Below are 9,600 nucleotides of genomic sequence, written 5' to 3'. Positions count from 1 at the left end.
GGGCAAAAAATAAAATAAATCAACATTTATGATTCTTTGCAGCAATCAGCTGTTATGGACTGCTCTCCTGCACTCACTAGAACTCCACAATCAATGCAGTATGATGCCATCCAGCGAAACTCTGGAGCCAGATCTTCAAATTGAGAATGGACCTCTGAAGGGACTCCCTGCCCGGTGTTGTTGCAACCGCTATTGAAGTTGAGGGTCTTTCAGCCTCTTGTTGCCTTCTTGCTGGTTTTAGAGTATTGCCATGGTATGCTTTTAGATGGTAAAGCAAAGACGTAATCCCCCAAGAGTATTCTTTACTTGTACCCCTTGACAATGTCTTGTCACATAATTTGACAACTGGTTTTGATTCTTCAGAAGGAATCCGGAAGAAATCCCGGGCAATGCTTGATTTCTTCTGTGGAGGTCCCTCATCTTCAGAGTCACCAGAATCCACCTCTTGGACTTTCTGGTCCACATGCTCTTCCATCAGATCTCCCTCTTTTTGCTAAGTTGCCATTGTTGCAAGAATATGCCAAAAAAAACACTCCAAAAGATGCTAGTGAGCTGCTCACAATAAACTCCTCTTAAAAATGTTCAAGATAGATAAATGGGTGTGTTCTTCCTAGTCGTATGGGTGAATAGAGTAGCATCCAATCATATTCCTTTGTTTCCCAGTCACATGATCTTCGCCATGATCGGCGTCCACGTGAAGACTTGAAATTGAACAGAATAATATTTTATTTGAAAATAAGTACTCAAACATAAGTGTGAATCAACTCATATTAAAACCCAAATGTGAATCATACAAAGTAATATGTGTTATACACCACCAAAAACACGCATTCATCGCGGTTAGCGACATCATTGCGACTTCCGGCATCGCCCCGATCCTGCAAAACACTGAGTAAGAGACTATTAATTAAAAAATTCTTACGAAAGTTACGTTTAAAAGAGTATACCAGTAAACATCTTGTGTCAAATATTAATTAAAATATGTGTAAGTATGTGTAAAAAGCGCACTGTACAGGCTACCAACAGCACCGCAGTCTACAGAGTCACCGTGAATATATAAAACACCACATTGAAGTGGTTTTCTCCAAAATAATCACACACATTCAAACATAAACTCTACATAACTAAATAACTGGTGCCTGCTTTTAAGTCAAATCTGTCTATATATATATATATATATATATATATATATATATATATATATATATATATCCACGGTTTCCTCTTGTGATTCAGGCAAAAGGACGACAAGCCACACCATCCAGGTACCGGAAAGTTTGTTTATTTGGGCATAAACAGACGCGTTTCGAGCTCACGGGCTCTTGGTCACATGACCACCATTTTTTTGACTTTGTTTTTATAGTGATTCAAAACAATAGAAAGGGAAAAAGTATCCGTGTTTACAAACATCGCACGGAGATTTTAACAGTGCAGATTCTTAATTCGAGTCATTTAAAAAAAAATACATAGTGCACATTTCCCAAGTGTTTAGTTATATGCCTTTCAAGTATTAAATGAAAATATTTTTCAGAAAAAACGCGATTGATTCGCATGATGGTATAGTACCCATTTGTGCATTGTAGAGAAGACAGGTTTAGAGAGAAGGGACAAAGGAGGTTCAAGAGAGGTATAGATAAGTCAAAGTAAGTAGTAGATGTGAAGAAGGGCCAGCAAAAGATAAGAGGAAGAGAGATGGAAAATTTGGTAAGGGAATAACCATATCGATTGGGTCTAGTACCCGTTTCACCATTATGTCCATCTCTAATTAGTTATCCTCATGCCTATATATCTATTGATATCTATATCTCATTCATTGGAATTCATAAGGTAACTATTATCTCTATCTGGTCAGAAAAGTCAAATTCTAAGTATCAAATTGATATCTGCCAAATATTTGCTATCCCGTGCTCTTAGTCGTAATTTGTAATTTTTCGTGAAGTAGTAGTGCTCGTAACAGTATTCACTATTTGTGGTTTGTCACTCCTTTCAGGACAAATTGTTTCTAAGGGGAAAGTAAAAAATGGAAAGAAAAAGTAATTAGTTCAAGGCAATTTGACAGATATTTTGTTATTAAAATTAACAACATGTTAGAATCATGTCCTCTCTCAATATTTTCAAACTGTCTAATCTCCACAGGCAATCAAGACGATAATACTCAAGGTACATCAACAAAACACATTATCAATATAAATCATATGTGAGGCATTAAAATCAGATATTTGTCATGGAATCTGAGTATCTCTAAGGGGGGTTAGGAAGTTCACAGTTTAATACTTCATAAGTGTACATACATCTCCTCGTCAATGTTCATCCCAAAAGGTACAATACAGCCTGCTTGTAAAATAAATTTGGACTCTGCTCTGCGTAATGCCGTTAGTTGGTCTCCTCCTCTGACATGTTTTGGGATTGAATCAAGAGCGAAAAATTTCGCCTTGGTCCAGTCTCCATCATGATATTGATGGAAATGTTTGGCTGTGCTGTAAGCGAAATCCTTATGCGTGATTGCACGCCAATGTTCCAAGATTTGCTTTTTCACAGAGAAGGTAGTTGAACCGATGTACCATTTGCCACACGGGCAGTTACTACATAGATAACATAATCAGTGGTACATTGGATATTTTTATTGATTTTCCATTTCTTCTTCACTCTCTTGAGTTCAACCTCCCTTACATTGGTGCTATGGCTACAGGCTTTGCATTTTCCACACCTGAAAAATCCGCCCATCGCTGTCAGCCATGTTTTTTTCTTATCTAAGTGACTTTGCACTATAAGGTCTTTGATGGATCTGCCTTTTCTGTATGTTATGGAAGGGTGTGGATATAATCTTTCTTTTAACACCTTATCCTGTAAAAGGATGTCCCACCTCTTTCTTATTATCTGGCTGAATGCGGAGGATTGTGTGTTGTAGGTGGTTATAAGTCTTATTGGAGTTTTAGGAGTTAGTTGTCCGGCTACTGAGTTTTTAAACAGTGCATCCTTCCGGTCTAGGAGGGCCACTCTTTCTTCACCTTTTTAAAGCATACTAGGGTGGTAACCCCTCTTAGTGAACCTTTCATGCATAGTTTTTTTGTGTTTCTTGTATGTTTCTTCGGTGCTGCAATTTCTCCTGGCGCGTAGAAACTCGCCAAAAGGGATTGCCCACCTGAAACTGGGGGGGTGACAGCTTTTGGAGTGGAGCACAGAGTTTCCGGCTGTTTCTTTCCTAAAGATCTCTGTTTCAATCTTGTTGTCATTGATATTAAGTTTGATGTCAAGAAAGTCAATGGTTTTCTGACTATATTGCATAGTGAATCTCAGGTTCAAACTATTCAAGTTAAGTGCATCCACAAATTTCAATAGCTCATGTTAATTCCCCTCCCACACAAAGAAAACACCATCTATATAGCGGAGCCAAACATTCGCGCAGGTAGTCCAATGCTCCATGTCATCACTACTGAGCACCAGCTCCTCCTACCAGCCTACCAACAGGTTGACGTAGCTGGGGGCAAAGCAGGTGCCCATCGAAGTGCCATGGATTTGTTTGAATAAAGACCCGTTAAACAGAAAGACATTCTCTTCAAGACACAATTCAATCATTTGGAGTAACATTTTTGAGTGGGCTTCCAAATGTCTACTTCTCGTTTTTAGAAAGTATTCGCAAGCCCTCAGGCCATCCCTGTGTCGAATGGATGTGTATAGGCTTTCTACATCTAAACACACAAGCCAGAAGTGAGATTCCCAATTAATGTTCTCTACTTTTTGTAGGAAGTCTATGGTGTCTTCTAGGTGTGAGGTCAAATCTTTGACATAGGTCTTAAGAAAGTAGTCAACATAGTGCGAGACATTTTCTAAAAGGCTGTTGATGGAGGACACAATAGGTCTCCCCGGTGGTTGTGTCTGGTTTTTGTGTACCTGTGGTAACAGGTAGAATGTAGGAGTAGTGGGATTTTCAATGATGAGGAATTTAGTCTCATCCCAACTCAGTAGTTTCTTATTCTCCCAATCGCGGATATTTAGGTGTACCCTATTCTGTAGTTTACTCAAATAGGTATGATCCACTCTGGTGTAATAATTGCCAAGTCAAATCTGTATATATATATATATATATATATATATATATATATATATATATATATATATATATATATATATATATATATGTTTAAGAGCTCCTCAAAACATGCACCTTTTGCGCCATCACAGCGGGTATCACGATGTTGTTACGAACATAAAAAATCAAAACAAAAAAAACTACGCTTATTAATCCACTAAAGAGAATACAATGTTATAAAAATACATGTTATAGAACCATTATAGATAGAAAATACAATGTAAAAATTTTTGAAATTCTATAAAACAATCATAGGTTAGAGGAACATTATAGTTAGGAAATAAAATTTGAAAAACCTTATAAATTCACTGAAAAAACCCAAAGGTTTTAGGGACATTATAGTTAGGAAATAGATTCTAAAAACCTAAGAAATCCACTCAAAAAAACAAAGGTTACAGGGACAATCTAGTTAGGAAATGGAATTTGAAAAATTTACGAAATTCACTGAAAAAAACCAAAGGCTACAGGTACGTTATATTTAGGATCAGGTTTCCCACATACAAAACCTGAGAAATTCAGCAGTTATAGTTAGCTGACCTAACTATAACTTGCGCCCCTGCAATTTCTCACATAATAAAACACTTGTGAGATGGTCAGTGGCATCACTGATGACACCTGAAATGACATCACTGATGACATCATTCAGACAACCAGTTACACCCCAAACAACATCTCATACACCCAGCACATCCAACGACTGACATTCCCATTCGCACACCTAAAATAACACTGAGACACCTACTCACTGATCCATAGAGCCACTCACAAATCATCTCACCCATACAGCCACTAAGACAACCACTGACTCACATATGCAGCCACTCATGCAGCTACTCAGTGACCAATACAGTTATCACATCCACTCATACAGACATACAAACACTTACACATCCCCTCACACACCCTTACAACGATTGTCACACTGAATCAGTCATCCATTCAGGTACTCACACATTCACTTGCTCACCCATAGTTGCTCACAAATCCACTCACTTACTCATACACATGTACTCATTCAGTGACATAGCATGCACATATTCTCCCAGACAACCTCTCTCACACTCACTCACCAATACAGTCTATCTCTCACCCATTCACTTGCCCATACAGCCACTCATACACCCACTCATTCACCCATATAGACACTTACAGTGACTGAGCAGGCACATACTTTCCCATAATACCTCTCTGACACTCACTTACCCACCCATACAGTCTGTCACTCACACATTCACTCGCCCATACACCTATATGGGTCTATATTCACCAATATAGACACTTACACAAAAATCCATGCTCCCATTCAGTCACTCATATACCCTGTTACTGACCCACACAGACATTTATGTACCTGCTCAGTCACCCATTCAGCTACTCATGCACCCTCACATTCACCATTTTCAGCCACAGACACACCCACTGGCTCACCAGCCACGGTGCGTCCATTGGGGCGTAGGGGCATAGCCCCACTAGCCCATGGACCCGCGGCTGCAAGGAAAATAATTTCTCACTGTCTTTTAAAAATAATCATCATGATCATCCGAGCGCCGCCGGGATTCCGGGTAGCACCCGACTTAAACGGGCGTGCGCTGCTCGCAGGGGGGCTGGACTGCTGCACAGCTTGAGTGACAGTCCATGCACTCACTCAGCTGCAGCATCAGTCGCAGACACTAGGTGGTACCTAGCGCGCAAGTGAAGCTTGGGGTTGAAACTAGACCGAGCATGCGCATTTAAGTTCCCCCTTTAGCGAATTTTACAGGGCGGTGCTGGTTAAACCGGGCGGCAGCCCCCGGCGTTAGAAAGGGGGCCAGGGAGAGCAGTCAGTGTGCCCCCATAGCCAATCCTGGCACTGCATTGGTCACCGCGCAGCAGGGCAGGGCAATCCATTATTGGATGCCGCGCGCGGGTGGCTCAGTCGCACTGCATAATGGCCAATCACTGTGTCTGACTTCATGTAGTCATGCAGTGATTGGCCATTTGCGGCGCGCTGCGCTGCTGGCGTCGGATCCGGTTCTGGGGCCCTGGGACTCGCCTTGTGGTGTGTGCGCATCAGCCAGCCTGTGCTTTCTCTCTCGAGTCTCGACCAGTCGTCATCACCACCCGACTACTTCAGTTACAGTGAGTACTAGTCTCTTTTTAGTGAGTATCAGTTAGTTCTTACTGTTACATATACGCGAGGCAAGTACCTCCTTCAGTAGTTGATATAGTTATAGTAATAACTACTAGCACGCCCGCTGTTTGCACTGCCCTCTGTGCCCCCGGTGTCTGCATTGCCACCTCTGCCCACCTGTCAGTCCTTCTGCCCCCTCGGTATCAGAATCACTGAACGTAGGCTTGCAGCAGCGCAGTGCCCTCTGTGCACCCGGTATCTGCAGTGCCGCCTCTGCCCACCTGTCCTTCCGCCCCCTCAGTGCCAGGTTCACTGATGTTAGGCTTGCATCAGCGCAGTGTCCTCTGTGCCCCCAGTGTCTACTCTGCCGCCTCTGCCCATCTGTTCTTGAGCCTCCCTCGGTGCCAGGGTCACTTATAGCACACCTGCTGTGTGCACTGCCCTGCTTCATGCACGCATCACCTGTTCCCTGTTCAAGAGCATATGGAAAGGTTTAATCTCCGTTATTTACTGATTTATGGCCTTGCAGGCTTTCTCAGCCGCCCCTCCCAATCCCTTCCACCCGCACTCTTTCTCGCTGGTCTCCCCTTAATCCTCTGGCATGCAAGACACAGAGCGCGAGTGGGCGCTGCTGCTCCTCCAGTCAGCCCTGGGCATTAACAAACAATATTCGCTCTCCGGGCCGGGCATGGCAAGAATTGGCAAAGTAAACACACAAGAGCGTGACCCATCGCACACCAGGCACCTCCTTGGCATATCCTGGAAAATGGGTTGATTCATTCAGCCCCTTCTGGGCAGAGTTGTGTCTCACTCTCTCTCAGAGGCCGCCATGGCTCCGGCAGGCTCCTGCCCCAGAGGCCGGGCTCCTTCTGTACGCCGCGGCCTTGAAAACTCTGGATCCGATTAGATGCAGTAGATAGAGGCCGAGGGACCAGGCAGGTCAGGCTGAGCATCTGGAGGGGCTGAGACGCATCCTGTACCACTGCCACTCATGCATGCGACCCCTCACCCACCTACTGTGGCTGCTGGAGGGGCCATTCCTTCCTTCTCAGAACAGCTACTCGTGTGGAACCCGAGCTCTGAGTAGGTTACAGGCCATAGGCCTACAGTGAAGTAATTTATTGTTCTAATCTAGAACGACGACGCTTGGACCATGACACCTCCCAGTCCATGCCGGTACCCCTAAACCGGCCCCTGCATGTGACGTCCAGCCTGAGCCCCAGTAGACGCCAGTCAGCCCCCCACCTGTGGCCGCCTCACCCTGACAGCCCCTCCCCCCACCCCGACTGAAGCTCTACTAGTGTCCAATTCCAATTGGAACCTAGGTCGTTTCAGGAAATGTAAGTGCAAGCTGCTTTAATATGCACTTTTTATCCCCAATATTTCTGTATTTCATGGGGGGTGTGGGATGGCCCTGTAAACTCCAATGGAGGAAGAGAGGTTTGTTTGGTAGCATTAGCAGCCTGTCCTGTCCTGGCACAGTTATGATTATTGGCCCCTTGTGCCTCTTGCATAGGACAATCACTCAAAAGTCAGGCACGTAAGTTAAGAGGTTGCCAGGAAAAGCAGCATCGTAAAATACATTTGTGTCTACCTTTGGGGTGCGGAGGGGACTGAGGAGGGAGTTGTTGGGATTGGGCTGTCAGAGTGCCTGATAGTAGCCTAGATGGATCGCTGTAAATGTGATTTTCCCAAGCTCAAACTGGGTGCCCTTTATGGCTCAGCAGAACTGCAGAACTTCTTTGCGATGCAGTGCTGTGAATGTCGAGAATGTTTTCACATGTGAACATGCAAGGCATGCAGATTGTTTCTTCCCGGATAATAGTCCATTCAGATAGATGACGTTTTGCGTGATGCAGGCAAAACATATAATTACAGTGCAAATATTTACTTCTGGCTGAATGAATGTATGAAGCTCTGTGGTTATACTGAATAAGCAGCTACCTATGTTATGCCATCTATTAATGTAATAACTGCACTTTCACAATTGCTTTGTTAGCCTTCCTGCTTTCTCAAATTTGCTTGAAAATGCACGATTTTTCTTCGGGCTTGCTTGCTGCACTCTCTCGCTACGGTGCGGTATGCAAATCCGTTTGCAACCCACCACTTTCAAATGTCACCAGCCGCTACTGTGGCTCACCCATATAAAAACTCACACAACCACTCACTCATATATACAGTCTGTCACACACTCACTCTTCTAAACACCACTTACAAACTCACCCACTCACCCATACAGGCACTCCCACAGCCACTTACCTTACTATATATGTTTAACACTCAGCTACATTTAGGAAACATTCACAATCACTGGATGACGTAATCAGTGGTGTTAGCAAGCAAACTATACCTGCTAAATTGCTCTGGTTTTGTATAAGTGAAATAAGAACGTAACTATAACATCCCTGTAACCTTTATTTTTTCAGTGAATTTCTAGGTTTTATTTATTTAAATGTCCTAACTATAACTTCCCCCTAACATTTGTTTTTTTAGTATACATAGGACCTTCGTACCCTGGGCAGAGATCTCCCTTTCCAGTGTGAGTCCTCTGTGAAGTGGTCCTCTATCAGAACAACCAGATTATGTTAGACCAGATATCCCTAATGAATTATTCCCACACTGTGGACATCCCCTTTGGAGGAATTCCTTTTTAAAGACACTGAAGTGACTTGCTTAATCTTCACCCTGGATCACCACCTGGGATCAGTTGTTGTATATCTAAGCTTGGTTCATGATTAGAAGTTCTTGCTAGGAGAGTATGGGCCTGATGTACAATATTTAATTTAGTAAAAAAGTGGTAGATGGATGCCATCACAGGGAAAGTGGGCTCCTGGGAACAGTAGACAGTCATGTCTGTGATTGCTTTTTAAATAAAGTAAAGTCTTTTTGAATGCAGCTCATTTTTGTAAGAGGAAATGGGGCTGCATTTTGAAAAAAAGTTGGTACTTTTTGAAGTTTGTTTGAGAGTTCAGTTCACAGTGGTCCTCTTAACTACTGTGTACTCACAAACAAACTTTCTATTACATTGCAACTATTGATTTTACCATCATTCAGTAACTATTCGATGTTTTGCAACCAGATTTTGTTTGCAAAATATTGATACATACTATAATGAATTGCTTTTTTTGAAGAAAGGCTCAAAATATGTCCCTTTCAAATAACAATATGCCATGTTATGCTTTCCCAAACCCGTTTTACAATTTGCTAACCTGTTGCCAAATCACAAAATGGGTTTAGTGCATTAAAAACCATTTTCTGGTTGTAAACCCTGCAGTCCCCAAATCACAAACTGTTCTACCACAAAATGACTTTGTACCTTAAGTCCTTAGTACTCTGTTATGATTATCAAAGACCAATAATGTATCTGTGCATTAACCCTCCACTAATCAGCACACAAACC

General features: G+C 42.7%; 1 long non-coding RNA gene across 1 annotated transcript in view; it reads right to left on the bottom strand.

Annotated features, from left to right (window-relative positions):
* Window positions 1-1,266: 1,266 nt before the first annotated feature.
* Window positions 1,267-9,600, bottom strand: part of LOC147722445 (uncharacterized) — a 39,504-nt gene continuing 31,170 nt past the window's right edge. The window contains exon 3 of the long non-coding RNA XR_015309877.1: window positions 1,267-2,002. This is a non-coding gene — a long non-coding RNA (uncharacterized LOC147722445). The remainder of the gene's footprint in view (window positions 2,003-9,600) is intronic.

This window comes from Lissotriton vulgaris, chromosome 4_1 (genome assembly GCF_964263255.1).
Source record: "Lissotriton vulgaris chromosome 4_1, aLisVul1.2, whole genome shotgun sequence".
Classification (NCBI taxonomy): domain Eukaryota; kingdom Metazoa; phylum Chordata; class Amphibia; order Caudata; family Salamandridae; genus Lissotriton; species Lissotriton vulgaris.
The sequence above is the reverse complement of the archived record's forward strand: the minus strand, read 5'-3'. Positions and strand labels throughout refer to the sequence as shown.